This window comes from Mya arenaria, chromosome 6 (assembly GCF_026914265.1).
Source record: "Mya arenaria isolate MELC-2E11 chromosome 6, ASM2691426v1".
Taxonomy (NCBI): Eukaryota; Metazoa; Mollusca; class Bivalvia; order Myida; family Myidae; genus Mya; species Mya arenaria.
Window position 1 is genome coordinate 33,386,441 of NC_069127.1, and position 21,461 is coordinate 33,407,901.

Sequence of the window (21,461 nt, forward strand, 5' to 3'; positions counted from 1 at the left end):
TGTTCCTTTGATTTTTATCATTTTCCCCGTCCCCAATATCACAATTACACTCAATTCATATTTTTAATTTCAAGTTCAACTCATTTTTCCACTTAACAGCATGGCATTGTTCAAAGATATTATGTTACTGGGATAAATTGCATTCCCTTGTATTTATAATCATCATTGCACAAAATTCTAAGATAATTTCTAGAAACAAAATGTGCTTGAGTAATGCCTCAAAAATTAATGAAAGTGGGCTCCAGAACAACTTTTGCTACATCATTATTTTTGTATAAATTATGAGAGAATGTTTCAAAATAGCAAATAAAATAGTTGGAATATATATATGTGGTAAAATCAGTTTAGCTTGAGATTTAGTATTGACTTACGTAGTTGTTTGACACTGGTGTCAGATCAGTATTGATGGTTTCGTACACTCGAACTGTACATTTAAACGCCAAGTAATGATTAAATAGTTAGGGAACAAAATAAAGTGCATATAGAGATATAATAGAGTCCCAGAAAATGTCTGATAAAAGAGGTTCACAGTCATGATGTTTTATTTAAAAAAATGTACGGACGAAAATTCAAACGAAATGCCTATTAAACTCGAACACCGACTCACTATATGCTGATAAGGTAGATAATCGGATTGAGCATAGCGCTTTACAAACAGTACCTAAGCAGTTGTCGGACTCTTTCTGAGCTTTTAGACTGGAAAAACAACAAGAGAAATACCGAAAAATTTCAAATGAAATTTCACATACAGAAAATTAAGCTCGTGTTTTTAAGATAAATGTCATTGACGTATTTCGAATGAAATATTATCAATGTTGTGCAATATGGCCCATTTTATATGTCAATACTAATTGTCTTATAACCTCCATTTTCTCCGTTGAATATAAGCTTTTTAAAGCTTTTAATTGAAATTTGTCAATACAATGACAGTGTAATTATGATAATGTGGGTTAAAACATATTTTAAACAATAACTTCCTGGTCAAAAAATAAATCATTAGTACATAAAGCAAGTAAGTAAGTTTGGCATGAAGAAAGTCACGTGATATGGATATTTTGTAATTACATTTTGCGCCCTAAATGAAGATGGTATTTTCGTTGTTTTCATTGCGATAAATGAATAACTAATAATCAACTTGGGTATTAACAAATGTCAAAACCTTAAGAGATGTCATTTGGATATAAATACCAAAAAAGTAAGTTTAAATTTCTGAAAATACTGGGACTTAAGATAGGTTCTGAAAAAAACGTAAAAGAAGAGAGATAATAAAATTTCCTTATCATAAACCTGTTACACATCCTTAAAGTTCGCCTGGAAATATTGGTTATGCCATAAATATCGTAAAATGCAATAACTGTCAGACTCCATCAGTGTCAAGATTGTGAATAAAGGCAGGAATAAATAGTTTATATTACAATCTGTATCTTATAAATTGCGCTTTTTAATGAAACTAAATATTACTGAAATGTTAATTACTGCTTTTGTTTATAATTATTAATAATTCTCTACCACTTTAAGTTTGCATTTTGATATATATTTCCTCTATGTTGTATATATAATAAAGGTGCTTTCAAACGGAAAGAAAAGAAAATACTAAAAGATTGCGCTTTAGGAAAAACAAAAACATTGATGTACGGTCGATATACTTTACCGCGTGTAAATGTGGAGGTCATTCAAGGCATGCATACTATCCGTACCATGCTTGATAATGTGCATCATGTTATATTCAATATATTATGTTTGTTGGCTCTTCGTTATATCAATTATTCGATGGGAAAAAAGAATTTCATGTCATCTTTTTCATGACTGTAGCATTTTGTTTTTAAACATTCCAGTTATTTCTGGTTTATCTTCAGGCTTTTGGTGGTTATCTTTCGGTGGAAATATTAATGATAATTAAGTATATCTAGCGGAAATATAAATGATAATTTAGCACATTAGGCCAACTAATGTTGAAAAACGCAAAGTGTATCCCCAACAAGATTGTGGGAACTTTCGCTATCAGCCTGAAGGATGATGCTTATTTCTCCATCGAGGTAATGATATTGATTGTTCAAGAAAGCTGATGGTTTAACACGATAAATTCAAATATTGGGTAAATTTCACAATATTTAGAAATTTGAATCTCATCGAAGCTCATTAAAACACAAAATGGTGTTTCCGCGAATGTCCCCACCAATGGGTTCTAAATTCAATCAAAGAACGATGAAGTTAATCGGATTTCGTAATATAAAAAAACGGACCTATACAGTAAAGACAATAGTATGACCGTAAGACTGAATTAAGTTGCAAAAGTAAACATTGAGCTTACACCAGAATCTAAAGTCGGAAGATGAATATGGTATTATGGTAGTTGCATACAACCACGAAGAATGATTTTTGTTTAGGAAGGTGCGCTTATCCATCTTGAACTCATTGACCTAAACTTGGCTAAACATTGTTTATTTGTGGTCATCACTTTTTCAACGTCAATATGCCTAATCTAGTACCCGCCTACCTTCGCTACAGGGGTGTCATTTAGACCTTACGATTTTCCATACACCTCTGATAAAATATCACTCAGTCAAAATTGCTCCATTCCCTAACAGACTCAAACACGTAGCACGGGAGATATAGTTTACCGTTACAAAAGATATTACCTCGAAACAAAATGAAAGCTTTTTAAAACCTTTGATTTTGCCCGCCCCCACCCACAATTGTATTGATGAAAATACTCAGACTAGTATAAGAATAGCTGTAAAGGGTGTATATAAATGGAGTATACATTTAAATATATTCTCTATTAACGAAGAAAATCAGTTCCTTGAGACCTAAACTGTAATAAGAAATGTCAATCATTTATTTTGCCTCGACAGTTTGATCAATTGTCTCCAGCCTTTTCTCCATGGCAGACAGTCGGGATATTCTGGTTTGATATACAGTAGTTTCTCTTGATGTTTTTAATGTTGTTGTGATGGCTGTATAGATTTCTAATTAACAAAGAAATGACATCTTACAACTGCTAAAGCCATCATACTGGTTCATACCAGAACCAATGCTTTCTGATGAATGATGCTCACTGTGTGATAGAACATCAGGAATTCCTGTCTGAAATAGGGTTGATTATAACAATGAAGAAGCATCACAAGATCGGGAACGTTTTGAGGCATAAAAAACTTAAAACAAAGAAGAACTTCTTTAGCATCGTGCCAAAGAATAAAATGTCAGCACTTAGGAACTTCAGAAAACCAGCCTGAAGTATTAGGGTCTGCCCAGAAAGAGAATGTTTCACTAGAATGTTTTGTTGACGTTTATGAACTAAAGAAAACAGCTGAGTGTAAAGAACGTCCAGAAAGAGAAAGGTTCCATTAGATTTTATTTTTGAGCATGTGATGAAGAATGGAAGAAACGACTTTTTCGCCGTATAAAAGACTTAAACAATAGTATTACTCTCTAGTTCATTGGCATAGCAATCAAGCAAAGCACAGTGGTTCCGACCGTCCGCTCATAGCCTCAACCCCCTCATCACACTGGACTCCAGCCCCGAGTCCTCTCTTATTACAGGAAAACAGGTAATAAAATTACTAATAAAACAGTGTGAAGTTTGCTGAAAACCGAGGTCTGATTATAGCCTTGATTCGGGAACAATAAGTTGTATCGGTGATATTTACTGAATAACTCGGTTGACATGGACCCACCGTAAAAAGGTAGTCATCATCATCTAATACGAAACTGAAAAATTACCAATTACCGGGTCTCATATATTCGGGAAAATCTTTATTGCAGCAAATTACTTACAAAAATTAATGTTTACACTCCCAGATGTATACGTTGTAATTAGCCACTTATGTTGATTAACAACAAAAGATTCTATAGTCCTCACTTTGTAGTCGTGATTGAGTTCTCAGCAATACAGGAAGTTTTACGCCTACAGCTGAAGGAATAAATCAGAATCAAAATAAATGTTTTGTTAATTAATCTGCGATTCATTCCCCTCTGATTATTCCAATCTACCGTTGTTTATTCTGTTTGTAAAGCATTCACAAATGTATGCAATACAAAGTGTGCTTTGAGCATTTTGTATCAGCATTATATATTATATATTTTGGTGACCTCAGAGAAACTCTTCATTAAAACAAAACGTAACTAGTTAAAATGGCACTTATTCTTCTTGAATCTTCTGAATTTAGGGCACAATTCCTTTTTTATTTGATCATTGGTTCTGGCGATTTTGAAGAACATTAAAATCATGAAGAATGTATATATTTATTTTTTTCAGGTTCTTTACACAAGCTACCCTAACAAGCGGAAGTTCCACACGATCCCCTATATGAGCCGTCCAGAATGGGCGTCAAACCATAGAGAATATAGAAATTCTAGAATGCCAGTACTCCTCATCAGACACAAGCTACTCGCTTAAACACGTATTTTTGTCGGAGTGACAATATAAACTACTTTCATGAACAGCTGTAGCAACCTTAAATCTTTACAGGGAGTGCCAATATCAGGCACCCCCTGAACACCGTTGTGGTTAAATAACTCTCGAAACGAAGCGCCGATATAAGCCACTCTCCTGAACGGTTGTTGGAATCGTACTATCTATACGGAGCGCAGATACAAAACATCTTCCTGAACGGCTGTGGGAACCATAATCTTTCCATGAAACGCAGATAAAATCCACCCTCCTGAACGGCTGTGGGAGCCATAACTCTCTTCACGGAGAGCCGATAATAGCCACCCTCCTGAGCGGCTGTGGAAACCATAACTCTCTTCATAGAACGCTGATAAAAAGCATCCTCCTGAACGGCCATATCTGTACCATGTTTGAGAGTGCCTCCAATGTTTCAGTCTATATATTATGTTTTGTTTATTTCATGTGATAACTGTACCATGGTTGAGAGAGAACCACATGTTTCCGTCTATGCTTGACAGTGTCTGCTATGTTTCTGCTAAATATTATGAATGCTGACTTTTCGTGATATCTGTACAATGTGTGACAATGTATCCTATGTTACTGTCTATATATTTTATGTATTTTGTTTTTCATGATATCTGTATCATGTATGAGAGCCTATCCTACGTTTCCGTCTATATAGTATGTTTGTTGACTTTTCATGATATCTGTTTCATGTTTGAGAGCCTATCCTACGTTTTCGTCTATATAGTATGTTTGTTGACTTTTCATGATATCTGTATCATGTTTGAGAGCCTATCCTACGTTTTCGTCTATATAGTATGTTTGTTGACTTTTCATGATATCTGTATCATGTTTGAGAGCCTATCCTACGTTTTCGTCTATATAGTATGTTTGTTGACTTTTCATGATATCTGTATCATGTTTGAGAGCCTATCCTACGTTTTCGTCTATATAGTATGTTTGTTGACTTTTCATGATATCTGTATCATGTTTGAGAGCCTATCCTACGTTTTCGTCTATATAGTATGTTTGTTGACTTTTCATGATATCTGTATCATGTTTGAGAGCCTATCCTACGTTTTCGTCTATATAGTATGTTTGTTGACTTTTCATGATATCTGTATCATGTTTGAGAGACTATCCTACGTTTTCGTCTATATAGTATGTTTGTTGACTTTTCGTGATATCTGTATCATGTTTGAGAGCCTATCCTACGTTTTCGTCTATATAGTATGTTTGTTGACTTTTCATGATATCTGTATCATGTTTGAGAGCCTATCCTACGTTTTCGTCTATATAGTATGTTTGTTGACTTTTCGTGATATCTGTATAATGTTTGAGACTGTCTCCTATGTTTCCGTCTATATTTTTTGTTTGTTGATATTTCGGTATTTCTGAATCATGTTTAAGAGTGTGTCCTATGTATACGTATATTTATCATATCTGTTGTCTCTTCGTGATATCGATATTTTAAGTGAAAAACAATTACATGTCAACTTTTAGCAAAATTGTCGAAAGCTGCAGTAATACTGTAGCATTTCTGCTGTAAAACATTCCGCTGTTAGTTTTGGTATATCTTCTGGCTTTTGGTGGAAATCCTTCTGTTGAAATATTAATGATAATTTAAAACATTCAGCCAAATAATGTTGAAAACGCAAAATGTATCAGCGATTAAATACTTTCTCTATCAGCCTGAAGGATGATGAGCATTTAGATTCATCGAGGTTATGGCATTGATTTAAAGCGAAAGCTATTGGTTAAATACGATAATTCGAAATATTGTCGAAATTTCACAATATGTAGAAATTTGAATTGATGATATTTAAAGTTGGTCTTAACTCAATTTAAGAACAATGTAGATAATCGGATTTCGTGATATAAATAACGGACTTATTCAGTAAAATCAATAGTATGACCGTAAGATTGACTTAAGCTGCATAAAGTAAATATTGAGCTGACATCAGAATATGAATATGGTAATCTATTGTGGTAGTTGAATATAGCTCCTTAACAATGATTTTTTTTAAGGAAATTTCACTTATCCATCTTAAACTCATTGACCTAAACTTGGCTGAACATTGTTAATTTGTGGTTATCACTTTGCCATCGTCAATATGCCTCGCCTACGCCCCGCTAACCTTCGCTACTGGATGTTATTTAGACATTACGAATTTCCATCTACTTCTGATAAAATATCACTCAGTCATAATTGCTCCATTCCCTAACAGACTAAAACATGTAGCGCAGGATATATAGTTTACCGTTACAAAAGTTTGTACAATAAAACGTAATAAAAGCATTTTAAAACCATTTGTCTTTGCACGCCCCACCTACTTTTCTACTGATGAAAATACTTAAACTTATATGGAAATAGCTGAATAGCGGTAATAGGATATATATAATTTGAGCATACATTTAAATAAATTCTCTATAAACGAATACAATCAGTTTCTTGAGGCCTAAACTGTAATAAGAAATGTCAATCATTCATTTTGCCTTGACAGTGTGATCATTTGTCTTCAGCCTTTTCTTCATGGCAGACAGTCGGGATATTCTGGTTTGATATACAGTAGTTTCTCTTGATGTTCTCAATGATGTTGTGATGGCTGTATAGACTTCTAATTAACAAAGAAATGACATCTTACAACTACCGACCCATCAAATACTGGTGTTGCTTAATCGATACCAGATGCAATGTTTCTGATGAAAGATGCCCACTGTGTGAGAGAACAACAGGAATACCAGTCTTAAATTAGGGTTGATTATAACGATGAAGAAACATCAGAAGATCGGGAACTATATTTTTGTCAAAAATGTTATTTTCTCTAAAATGATCTCCAAAATTTACCCTATATTCAGATTTTTATCAAAATCTTATTATCGCGAAAATAACTTTATTTTCATCAAAAATCACCTTATTTTCGCATTTAGTCAAAAATGCTATTTTCTCGAAAATAACCCTATTTTCCTATTTTCGTATTTTAGTCATGGCGCTTAAAACAAAGATGAACTTCTTTAGCAGCGCGCTCAGCAAAAAAAAACACGCTATTTTCGAGAAAATAAACCTATTTTCGTATTTTAGTAATACCGCTAAAAACAAAGATGAACTTCTTTAGCAGCGCGCTCAATAAAAAAGAGTCAGCATGTGCGAACTTAAGAAAACCAGTCAAATATTAACGTCAGTCAAGAAAGAGATTGTTTCCCTAGATTGTTTTGTTGATCATTTACGAAAACAAGTATTAACGTCAGTACGGAAAGAGAAGGATTTAACTAGATTTATTTTTGTTAAGGAAGTGATGGTGATTGGGAGAAACGGCAAACGACCTTTGGTTTCGCCCTATAACAGACTAAAAGAAGACTAGTTTGACGCTCTTACATAGGTATGGTTCCCGGCATATAAGAAAAGCAAAAAGCTTTAAAGTAAAGAGGTTATATGTTCTTGTATCTACTGTAGATTTACTGTTTCCTGATTGATACACGGGCACGTTATACAATGAAATTAAATTAAAATTATTATTTAATCCTGTTTCTGTATTTGCAGAACGACGATCAGGAAAATGAGATTCCACGTCGGCCCTTTAAGCGGCGGGCGATGCCCTTCTCCTCTCGCCTGTCCGCTTCCTCCGTGTCATCCACCGTCCCTCCACTCCAAGCCCCAGCCCCTCATTACGCCGGACTACAGCCCCAACTCCTTTCTCATAACAGACTAATAGGTAATTAAACTACTAATAAAACCCTGTGGAGTTTTCAGCATTGTTTGCTGATAACCCGAGGGCTGTTTATAGACTTGATTGAGGAACAATCACTTGTACTTGTGAATGTTATTGAAAAAGTCGGTAGACATGGACACACCGTAAAAAAGGTATCATCATCTTATCCGAACCTTAAAAGCAACCAAATATCGGGCGATTTTAGGGTAGACACAACAAAGGCTACCAAAATACGGCGTAACAACAGGGCCTAATGCAATCGAGAAAATCTTTATTGCGGCAAATTACTTACGAAAGTATAGATAACGCTTCAGATTTATACGTTGCAATTAGCCACTAATTTTGATTAACAACAAAGAATCTATAGTTCTCAATTAAGTACTCGTGTTTGAGTTCTCGTCAATTCAGGCATTTGTACTCTCTGACGTCTATCAGGCTTAAGGAAATTATTGAAGTTTGTGTTTCGTTAATTATTCAGCGATTTATTCCCCTCTGATTAGTCCAATATCCCGTTGTTTATTCTGTTTGTTAAGCATTCACAACTGTTTGCAATACAAAGTGTGCTTTGAGCATAGTGCAGTGTATCTGCATTGCGTTTTCGCAGTATATTTTGGTGACCTCAGTGAAGCTCTTCATTAAAACGACGAGATAAGGTTCTGGTGGGAAAATAACACCCATACTTCTTGTATATTCTGCAGTTAGGGCTCAAACATACTCAATAGCTATATCTTATAATATCTTATATGATAAGCTTATGACATATCTGAAATACCAAACGAAATATTGAAATTTAAGATACGAAATAAAAAATACTATAAAATGCCCGACTCTGTGAGTCATTACCACTTTAAATATTGTAAGCTTAGTCGTTGAGTTTTGTTCCGAAAAGAAATGCCTTTTCATCAAGCAAATGATTCTTTGTGGCCTTTAATATTTGAGTATTTTACTTGATATTTGATTGATTGCGAATGTAAAGTAGCAATAAGTTAGGTCTGTAAGCGTATTGCTGTTATTTAAGTTCCTTCTTTTCCAAACATGATATTTTATTTCAACGATTTTGATGCCAGACAACACACTATTTCATTAAATCAAATGTAGAAACAACAGTTTTCAAAAAGGATTGCGTATGAACATATTTCAAAATAAGTGACTGAACGTCTCTTATTCCTTTCCACCAACACTACACATTACGTTCGAAAAACCGAGAAAATTTAGTTAAAATACGATTTGGCGTCAATATTTTGAATAGAAATGCATGTTATCATATTACTTATTAATGTTGCGTCTATGCATGCAGAAATTTTGTAACTTATGCAGGATTCTACATGAAGTAATGAACGAGTAAATACGTTTGAAACAAGCATGGTGTTGCAACATTTACTTCGAGTCGCACAGACAATACAAAACTTTGAACTGAAATGATTTGGCTTGCAAAGAAACCTTCGATTTTTGTAAGCAACTGCATATACTGTTCCATGGAAGTTCATGCGAGAAATATTTTCTCATTTTTGTTTTTTAATCTTCATTATTAAACTGAAAGTGTGTTGTCTATTCTTAAGTTTAAGTACCGCCTATTTAAATTCTCTACTACATTGTTGAGCAAAACACTTTAAAAGTTTATAAATCGTCCGTCAAATATCCGTTCGCTAATTGTTAAACCTGTGTCTTTGTGCATTTGTGCTGCCGATTTAAGTATAGACGATTTGTAAATCTAGTTGCGATGGTCAGCTGCTTTTCTAAATATTTCTGCCTCGCTTATATACATGTAGTTTTCAAGGTTAATAATAATAATATTAATACTAATACTAATACTAATAGTAATAATAATAATAATAATAATAATAATAATAATAATAATAATAATAATAACATCTTTACACATTTCACACATGTAAACATACTTCTGTTCAAATATCATCAAAAACGATAAACACCAAGTCATATAAAGCATAAATGAATAATTAAACATGTTAATTATGTTTAACACAAGCATACAATTCACACATGTATACTATCATTCAAATAGCAAAAAGGATAAAAAAATAAATCATCATATGAGGCAGTAATGAATAATAAACCGTGGTAAACACATGTATCATTTCAGCGAATTTCATTCCATACATGCATACTGTAATATGAAAAGGAATCCTTGAGATAATTTGTTCTAGGCAACATATTGCAAATAAGGTCATTTTATGAATCTGACCTAAGAGTATAGTATTCATCATTTGAGAATGTTAAAAGATCGGACATTTATGTTGGTACCATATCATGTATGTTTTTTATATACAAGTACGGCAGTATGATAGTTACATCTATCTGTTATTGTAAACCATTTTAAAGGGACTGTACACCAGATTGGCACCTAAAATGTTTTTTTCTGTAACCAATCTCAGGACAATTATTTAATAAAATGTTTTACTCTTTGATATCCTAATTGTAAAAAAATGTAAAAAAAAATCGAGTCGAAGACCAGGTGCGAACCGGTGTCGCCAAAATTGCAGTGCAGGTGTGTATCCACTGTGCTACGAAGGCTTTCCCTAATCAGTAGGATTTTTAGCTTTATATATCTTACTTGGTAATATCACGTTATAACAGCGACTAGCCAATCACGTATAAGGAATGAATTTTACTAGGAACATACCTAGTAATCTTTTTTAATGGCAAAATACGAAAAAACTGCGAAAAATTAATTAATTGTAAACTATGTGGTACTTCAGTTAGTAAGTTTCAATGCATTGTACACATCAATATCAAGTTTATGTCAGTTTTTGACAATTTTCTTTTCTTTTCGCTATATCATCCTACGGAGTACAGCCCCTTTAACTCGCGCAACAATCCACAAGATGAAAATCGCTTTGGTCTTTTTAATTTTATTCTTGCCATTCTTCTATGTAGAATGTTTATTTTATTTACATTTGAACCATTGCCTTTGCCCCAAATATGACAACAGTAATCGAATAACGGAAGTATATATGAGTAATTGAATATCTATTTCATCTCATCAGTCCGATAAAAGATAACTTATTTTAATAGTGACATTTTTGAGGTTACCTTTTACAGACAAATTATGTCTGTGGATGTAACTTGAGATTATTATTAATGTTAATACCAAGTAGTTTTATGGCATTTACATTTTCTAATGAAGTTACGTTTATTAACAGATGCATGTCGGATGCTCGTTTCGTTTTAAATGATGTTCCAATGACCATGCATTTTGCTTTGATTGGATGCAATAACATACTATTTACCTTGCACCATTTTTCTATGCAATTTAGATTAATTTGAAGCTTATGTTCAATTTCTAAGAGACTAGTTCCCGCCTCATGCAAGCAATGTAGAATCATCTGCAAAGAGATCTATATTCATCTTATCATTGCATGTAGCAATACCATTGATAGATAATATGAATAATAATTTACCCAAGATGGACCCTTGAGTAACACCAGAAGTAACAGTGAGTAATTCAGATTGTGTATATCCGACTTGTTTTCTGTTACATAAGTATGACGAAAAGAACGCCAATACGTTATTCGAACAATGGTACAGTTTCAGTTTGTGCAAAAGGATTTCATGATCCACTAAATCAAACGCTTCCCTGAGATCAAGAAAAACAGTTCCATTGAGTTTGCCACTGTCTACAACTCTAATTCACGCATCAATTAAACTAGTCAATGCGGTTATACAGGAATGGTTTTCCCTAAACCCTGATTGCTTAATAAATATAATATTAGTTTCTTGGAAATAGGACTGAAGTTACTTAGCTACGTGTCTTTCAAAAAATTTAGATACTGTAGGTAAAATCTTTAAAAAATCTTAGATAGTGTATTGTTGATATTATTCGCATCCAAGATGTCGTTTAATCATGATATTTAGATTAGTGTAGAAGGATAGCAAATTCGTTTACGCCGCGTTGTAATTTAGTTGAAACGATGTAGATCACAACTTCAAACTGCTCATTTCAAGTGCACAAATGACATTTTCCGAAGAAGCGGCATATCCGATCACAAGAATGCACTCTAATAGTTGTCCATAGTAGCACGGATCTATCGACCAGTGTATAGGTCTCGGTGATAGAAGTTGCATTCAAATAAAAAAACAAATGGACTTGCATTATTTGGTTTGAATAATTCATTTAAACTACTTTTGTACAGAGTTATGATCTTTTAGCATCGCTACCCGTCGGCCCAGCATTTTATAATCACCAGTTCCACTGAAATGATTAAAATATACAGTATTTAATCGGGGCAGTCTCAGTGAATGAGATATCAGAACAAAAGAGAACACATCATTATGATTATTTACCGTAAGCATAATTATATAGCTCGTGGTAAAAAAGGTAATAGCAGAATTTGAATATTAATAAATGTGATATATTGAGCAATAGTTAATGTGAACAGTTATGTTCGTGAGAATGATTTAAAACAATGCCATTATTCAGTTAAAAGCTGTGTTAATTCGGTTAATTTGGGAATCATTTTATTGTAGATTTAATTTGAGTGGAAATCCGATTAAAGTCGAAAATTCATGTTTAAAATAACTGTATTGATTCACTGTTCAGTATTCTCTTTTTCATTTTGTTTTTGGTTAGCCAACTAAATGCAAAACAATGGCAAGGAGGTTCATACCCAAAGTGCAGATAGTGCTACAATTTATCATATTTTGCAGTCTTTATTTAAAATATAAATTTTAATCATAACATGTCTCTTGGTATTGATTTACAGCATTGCAGATTTGTTACCTTTTTCTTCTGCAAAACTGTAACATGGTCTTAACCTATTTTTTTTAAAGTCTATTCGTGAAATAAAATACGATCTCTTTTTCGCTTAATAATAATTTAATGATGGTTATTAAAGTTTGCAGAGTCTAGGAACATACTTTACTTGAATTGAGCTTTATCCAATGACTATCATTAATCAAACTGAAATGCATACGTTTTCCTCTTATAATATAATAAAATTAAATGTCAATATGTAATGGCTCCAAGATTGCTAAATAAAACAACATAGCGACACTCAAAATTACAACCTCATAGAAGTAAATTATAAAGAAAACAAATCGAAAGAAAGAGTGCAGTGTTCAGGGGAGAGCAGTGTTATATTTCACTGTTTTCTTTACTCGGCAATTGGTAAGAGTTGTACCTCTTGTGCTTGAATCTTGAACGAACGTTTATGTTACGATTTATCTAACGATACTTTTAACGTTCGATCGACATACAGATATATCATAGTATGTCCTGATATACACTCCATATATAAGTCACTAAATATCCAAGAACAAAAGATACCCGTAAGTCACTTCAAAAATAATTTAAAAAAACTGTAACGGCCTTAAATTATTCAGTCAACTTTTGAACAATTCTTAAAGTAAAAGAAAAAGTTTTTTATGTAAAAATAGGTATCCCTTATTGCATATTTTATTGTGTAAATGAGTTAATCTAATTGAATGAAGGAAAACTGTTTCAGAGTTTATTTGATAGTTGGTGGCATTTAAACGCAAATACCAAACAATATTAATTTTGTTAGTGCCAAAATACTTCTGACAATTTAATAAAATATTCTTGCAGGGAATTTCAAAATAAATTCAAACAGTAGAGAATTCCTTTTTCTGGTAAGCAAATACAAAAGTCTTTAAACAGGAGCGATCATGATAACGCAAAAAGTATTGTTGTTTTGATAGTGTGAAGTATTAGAATACTTTAGACCAAGCTTATCGTAGCACATCAACGATGCAAATTATTGTTGAACTAAATTCGCCCTCGAACTGTTTCGAAAACGACAAATGTTATATGTTTCTTACCTGTGGTGCCAAACTGCCAGCTTCGGCTGTCGATCCCAATCTCCTTTACGCTAACGTTGTAAACCAATCTCGAAAGGACGCCATTTGACAAGGAACATACCCTTCCGGTAAATGACATACACAAATCAATGAGTTCAAAGACCCTATCATTCAGGAATTTGGTATTTCATTTTTGATACCGATATCACAAACAATTATGAGCTGTGTCTGATAATGATCCTGTAGATAACCAGATTTTCTAAAACCCGTCGGAAGTGTCATAAACCTTGACTTAAATGTTAACGATTACGATGCTGTCTAAATATTAAACATGTTCTAAATTGCTTACAATGTATCTGCAAAATAATACTTCAACCGACAATTTGTTATGACTTTTATAAAAGCTGTTCAAATAGAGTTATTTCAGAGGTGAAACTTTTATTATTAAGGTATTAAAAAGTTCAGTTAACAATGACATGTACGTGCTGTCCATTTTCAATCTACTCTTCATTCATATTTCAATTTGTTGGATCCTTTGTTTAGGACTTCGACCCGAGCGTGCTGCAGAATTTCATGTTTTCTGTTTACGTCCTTTTTACAGATACACAAACAATTAATAATTTTGTAAACACAGTATTTCTTAAACTCGTATTTATTTTCATTATTCTAAACTTACGAAAACAAACGTGATTCACATTACATGTAATGTTGAAATATCTGTGATATTTGAGAATTGACACAGTCCGTTTCATGTTATTTTGTTTTTCTATTATTATTTCTGACTGTTAAATACTTGATCACTACCTGTCCTTCTTTGACGAATTAATATGTGTTGTTTTTCTTTTCTTATAACGCATAAAAATAGATTCTTAGCTAGTTTTTTTGCTACCGATTGGAAATGATTGTATGTAAATGACAACATTCAACCCAATACACTATTTTTAATGTTTATGAAATTACCTTTAATACTATCATTTACATTATTGTCATGGACAGTATTGGCAAAACTGGTTTTTGCTGGGTAATTTCTCCCGTAAAAGAAATACTGGTATTTTTTATAAAAGAAATGTATGTCAAATTACATAACAAAGTGATAATTAACATCATGACAATGATATAGATAATAGCTCAGAAGTGGGTATTTTTATGGAGTGTGCATTATCGGTAAAGACTGGTGATTTTATCCCGCAGGAGAAAACCCCACTGTTGATGTTGGGTTTTTCTTTTTTGGTTTCGCGTTATTTCACTTCCGGTGTTGATGCTTAATGCTCTTTTTGATATCAACTGATGTTTGTGGTAATATAACTTACATTATCATGAGTTATTGAAGCGCTGCGGGATTTTCTCCCCGCTTTTCAAAAGCTGAGGGAAAAGATCACAGTAGAGTGAAAAACCCAGTGTTTTTTTCTGCAAAAAAACGTTGCGATCCGAAATTCTTGGATCAATGTTACAAACTTCCTCAAAGATTTCGCAAACAAAATACACCAAATTCATACCTAAATAAAGCCTTCTATGAAGTAAATAATATTTTTTGTCCATGTTGCGGTCGATGCATAGCGAGTTGAAAATGTTCTTAAAATATTATTGGGGTCGTTGTCAGATTTCTTTGACAGTAACATTGGCTTGTTTCAAAGGGAAATAACGCATTTTGCTTCTCTCTCTTCCTGAATGATATCGAACTTTATTTACAACAAAGCCTAAATGCAGGTCTGACAACTGATGAGATCTCAGTATATTACTTGATATTTGCATATGACGCAGCTATTTTCTCAGAGACGACGGAGTTATTACAAGAATCTTTAAATAATTTAAGTACTTATTGTGGCAAATAGAAATTGAAGGTCAATTGGATAAAACTAAGATAATGGTCTTTAAAAAAGTGGGCGTATAGGTAAAACAGAATGGTGGACTTATAATGGTCAAGCTGTTGGTACTGTCAATTAATTCGTTTAACTATCTCGGTGTTGTATTTTCTGGTGGTGGATGTTTCGTGCAGGCGGCTAGCAGGCTGGCGGCGAAGCCATTACGCTCTATGAATTCACTTAAGGCCCTGCTCAAGTATAACAAGGTCCCAATTGATATTACGTTTAATCTATTTGATTCATTTGTTTTGTCTATTTTGAACTATAATTCAGAAGTATGGGGCTATTTTCAGACGGAGGTGATATAAAGGGTATATAGAATATTTTGCTAATTGGTTCTTAACGGCAAACGCTCTACAAATTCAATGTCACTTTATGGATAGCTAAGCAGATTTCCATTATATATTGAGCGACACATTCGTATAATCAAGTTTTTTCTTAAGTTATACAATGAGAAACGCTAGCGCGGTTCATGCATTTGCAAAATAACGGCTGAGCGTTCATAATGCATAAAAAAAAATAATATCTATATAAATAATAAATAATAAAGTAGAGAATGAAATCCGGTAGTTTATTTTCTTGCAATTAACCTTTTGATCTTTGAAATATACTTACAACATAAAAGGTATATAAACTTGGGCCTGAAATGTTAAGTGTAATTATATAACGACATGTTTTGCGTTCAATAATTACTTCAAACCTTCATTATCCCATTATTCTTTGATTTCTCATATCATTAATTATAGCGGCCATCTTGGACGCCATCTTGGATCTAGTAAATTCGCAAGAGGCCGAAGTCACTTTTCATAATCAATGATGATTTTCCAGACACAAGATATAAAATTATTAGAATACCATTCAAGACACTTCTTTTTCCTCAAAAATGAGGACTTGTAACACAGACGTGAGGTTAATCTTTACTTAATATCTGAATGATTTTCCACAGGCAGAAAATGAGCTCCTAATTTAAAATGTATTTTGATTATGTGCATCATTTAAATATTATAAGAATAAATTTATTTTACAAAATGTCCGCAAATCGGATTCATTTTCAAAAAGATTATTTGATTTATGTTTACACGCAATGATATCAAAAAGTTTGTCTACAAATCAGGTAGTTGATTTATGCAAGTTGATTTATTTTGGCGCGCTACTATCTATGACCAAGGTGAACAATGTATTGCTCTGCGATGCAGGTCGACAATCTTTCAAAAAAAAATCCGCCGTGCTAAAATATATTAATGACCCAGGTCAACCAATTTTGAAAGGGCCATTTCATTGTCGATATACGATCTACGATCTGCGATCAGTGTCGACAATATTTGCATGTGTTTTATTTTGTCAAGCTACGATCTACGCTGTTTTAATTTGTCGATCTATGATATATGGCGCAGATCAACTAATGTTGATGTTTAAGAATGTTGAGCCACGATCTAAGACCCAGGTCAACAGATTAAAATGTTTAACACATTGTCGACCTACGATTTACGATTCCGGTTTACAATATTTTCATTTTTTTTCATTTTCTTCGCAAACGATCTATGACCAATGTCAACCAATTTTGATGTTTAAGAGATTGCCGATCTACGAACCAGGTCGATGAATAATGATGTGTAACGGATTGTCGATCAACGATTAACGAACCAGGTCGACAATATGTACATGTTGCTTTATTTTGTCGAGCTACGATCTATGACCCAGGTCGACCAACTTTGATGTTTAACAGATTGTCCTTCTACAATTCAGGTCGACATTATTTACATGTATTTTAGTTTGTCGAGCTACGATCTGTGACCCTGGTCAACCGATCCAGATGTCCATTTTATTGCCGATCTGCGATTTATGATCTAGGTCGATAATTCAGTGTCGATCTACGATCTACGATCCAGGTCAACAAATCATTGTCGATCTACGATCTACGAACCAGGTCGATAATATATTATGTGTTGTTTTACTTTGTCGATCTACGATCGAGATCGACAATTCATTGTCGACCAAGGATCCAGGTCAACAATTCATTGTCAATCTACAAAATATGACCCAGGTCGACAATATGTGCATATATTTTAGTTTATCGAGCTACGATGTATGACCCAAGTCAACCAATCCGGCTGACCATTTCATTGTCGATTTACGATCTACTATCCAGGTCGACCAATTCATTTATTTTAATGTTGATGTACGAGCTACGCGCCAACTTCACACTGTTGTTTTCTGCAACTTTCTTTCAAATTTAACTCGGTATCCTTCATAACAACCAATTTTTACATTTATTCATCCTTTTGGCCATACCAAAGTAATGTTTAGTTCCTCGGATTTTTGCCAAAAAAAATTGAAGCGAGCGAGCGAAAAAAAAATATATTTTTTTTGATAGTTTTCATAAAAACCGAAGCGAGCAAAGAGCTAAAAATATATTTTTCCTTATATTCAATATAAATAAGAAAGATTGTTCAATTTAATTGCCCTTAATATATATGCAAAAAGCTACAGAAACATGCTCAGTAGCAAAAAGTCTAAACATAAGCCCGGTTTAGTGGCAATGGGCAAACGCCAAAGACATAGAACACAAATTCACAAACAAAAAACATAGAACAGCACACAACTCTACAAACAGCACAGTGCATAAATACTATATAAATATATATAAATAATGCCATCTTGAACTGAACCTCTAATGAACATTGGGAAAATGTCGGAATACATACTATTTGTTCATCCGTGTTTAGTACAAACATTTTATGGATAAATCTAATATCTTATATAATTAAAACGTACTTTAATATGACGATCATTCATAATAATAAATAACCCTGCTTTTAGTAAAAAGTTTGAAACGACTTATATAAATCTACCTGAATCAGTTTAACATCATATGCAACTGTATTTAGACATAATTTAGGATTGATTTTGGATTTGTAAAAAATGATCACTTGCACAGGCATCATCAAACATCAGACTCCATATAACATAGACTAAATTTTGTTATTATTATCACAGGAAATGCAATGACATGTGCTTATTAAAACAAAAAGAACAAGAGTACTTTTTCTGGTTATTTAGATGTTTTTATGCACCAGCCAATTGTATATTCCCCCCCCCCCCCCTAAGTCCGGAATAGCGGGGACTTTGACTTCCAGTCTCTCAAAACCCGGGTAAAATACCCGACCTGCAGGGACACACTACTGGTAAAATCCCTGCCAAATGGCCCCGCAACCCCGAATGCCTATGTGAGGCCCATTCCCGACTATTTTCAATATGAAGACAAAACCACATTCACTAGGCATGCGGGGCCACCTGAAAGGTAAAAACATTGCCTCTGCTGTACCCGGTACACCCCTGGTATAAGGGCGAGGGGTGGGCGGGGCAGTGGTTTCAATTGACAAGTGCATTACAATCCCGGATTATGCTGCAAATAAAAACAAAAATATAAGGTGATAAACTTAGGCTTACTTAAGTTGAGTTATATCCAGATCAGTGTTTATATCGCTATTTGTGAAAAGATATTTGTTTAAAACTGTTCTGTCAGAATTAGATAAAAATTGAGTTTGATACATCAATTTGGACCAAACAATGACTCATGTTCCAGTTAAGTTGACTTGTCATCTTCAGCATCGTCGTAACGAGGTAAAATGTTGGTCCCTTGTATTATGACTTGAATAAAATAGTACTAAGTTGATCATTCCGATTTCCATTCAAAACGAGTCAATAATTACGCAATATAATCGCTACCAGTCTCAGATACACATGCTTTATTGCATAATGATTGCTTTAAATAATAATCCTTTAGTGCATGAGACGATCAACAATGACTTCACGCATGCTCAAAACATATTTATTGTCAAAAATAATTTCCAAACTTCGAGCCACATTGCTTATACCGGAAGCCGCCATTTTGATTAAATTTATTGAAACCCATGCTAAACCGATCGATATACAGTATAAAAACACTACGCATCGGTAACTTCCTTTTACACGAAAACTAGCGTAGAAAAAATATACTTGATTATTTTTAGCCTTTTAATAAATTATTACCTGAACAAAATCTGCTTGGCGATCAAAATGGTGGTGCGGGCGCACAAAAAAAAATAAAAAAAATAAAAATTACATTTTCAAAAAAATAGGAGCGGTAAATCCGCGGAACGAGATATCAATTTAATGTGGCCTTTTGGTATTTTAAAACAATTGAATTAATTGTAGTAAATCTTATTTGGGAGTAAGAGTGTATCTTTAAACAAATGGTTTAGCTGATTATTTCGAGAGATGACCATCATACTTTTTGTTAGTGCTATGCAAATTACATTGGTATTTGTCATTTTTTGCGGTTCTGCTTAAATTACCAATTTTTATTTTTTATATGCAATCTTCGTATTGCCGGAAACGGACTTTTCATACTTATGCATGTATCTCTCAAATAGTTCCTCATGAAGATGGCTACCCACGTCCGTCGCACAAGTCTACATGTATTTGGTCTGACATTTTCATAAATATATTGTAAGTTGAAGATTCGTTTTTTGTCATGGGAAAAGTCTTTTAGTCTTTTTTAAATAATATTCAACATCTTTTCATCGCGACAACAATGGAAACATGGTTTATCATGCATGGGGGGCCAACACCTTGTAAGCTTTTTCTCTTTTTAAGTTTTATTACATCCATTGTGTACAATTTGACAATATATGTGTATCATTTTCAATCAAGACACATGTAAGCAATGATAATAACGAATTTAGATGTGCTTATTTTGTGATCGTATTGAACGGTTTACCTAAGAGAGTTTTAGTCGTTTTGAATGCCAATATAGTTTAATATCGGGGGTTAATATTGTGCCGAGTTTTGGCTAACATTATTAACAGCGTATAGTTTATATTATATGTTTGGAGGTGCATGACTATTACTTCGTTTGATACACTGCAAGGATAAATATCAATAATTTAAGGTATGTTTCATATATGTTTAAGTAGTTTTGTTATTCTTTAGTCTTTAAAAAGTTTTACAATCTGTCTCATTATACGACAGTAAATGAGGCTTCATAAATGATGTCTATTGTTAAATATATCACTCCAGGTGGATGTTTTGTAAGTAAAAGGTTCGGTTAATAGCAACTTTGGTACAAAGTATTTAATAATAACCAAAAAGGATTTTTAAGTTTCCTAATGTTGAGTGTGAAATACATAGTTCATATTTAGTTTGGTATACAATAAGATCGGCTGATATGAAATACACTTAAAACAAATAAACTAATGACAATTTTGATTGTTTAAATTATTAAATAATTGTGGTAGCATCCATTGGTCCGAGGTCTTTGTTCAGGCAGTTAATTCTTGTCTAAATAAAATACAACACTTATCAACAACGAAATACATAGCCGCCAGTTCAGCATCAAAGTCTTCATAAAAGTATCTTTGATATTGTCTTACTGCGCTCTAGTGTTTTGCGTATAATGAGTGTGCGAGAGAAATGTGTGGGTACGTTGATGCGTGCGTGCATATGTGTGTATATGTGGGGATGGGGTATTTTAATGAAAAAGGTATATAATGGTTATAAAGTGGTTTAAGTTGAAATGCTCTTGGATTAGATTTAAGTGTTTATTAATGTTCTTGGATTAGATTTAAGTGTTTATTAATTGTATTTACGTTTAGTCTTTGGGGTGTACCTCATAAAGGATTAAACCAATTTCTTAGATAATTAAGGTGCTTATTTTCTATATATCAATAGTGC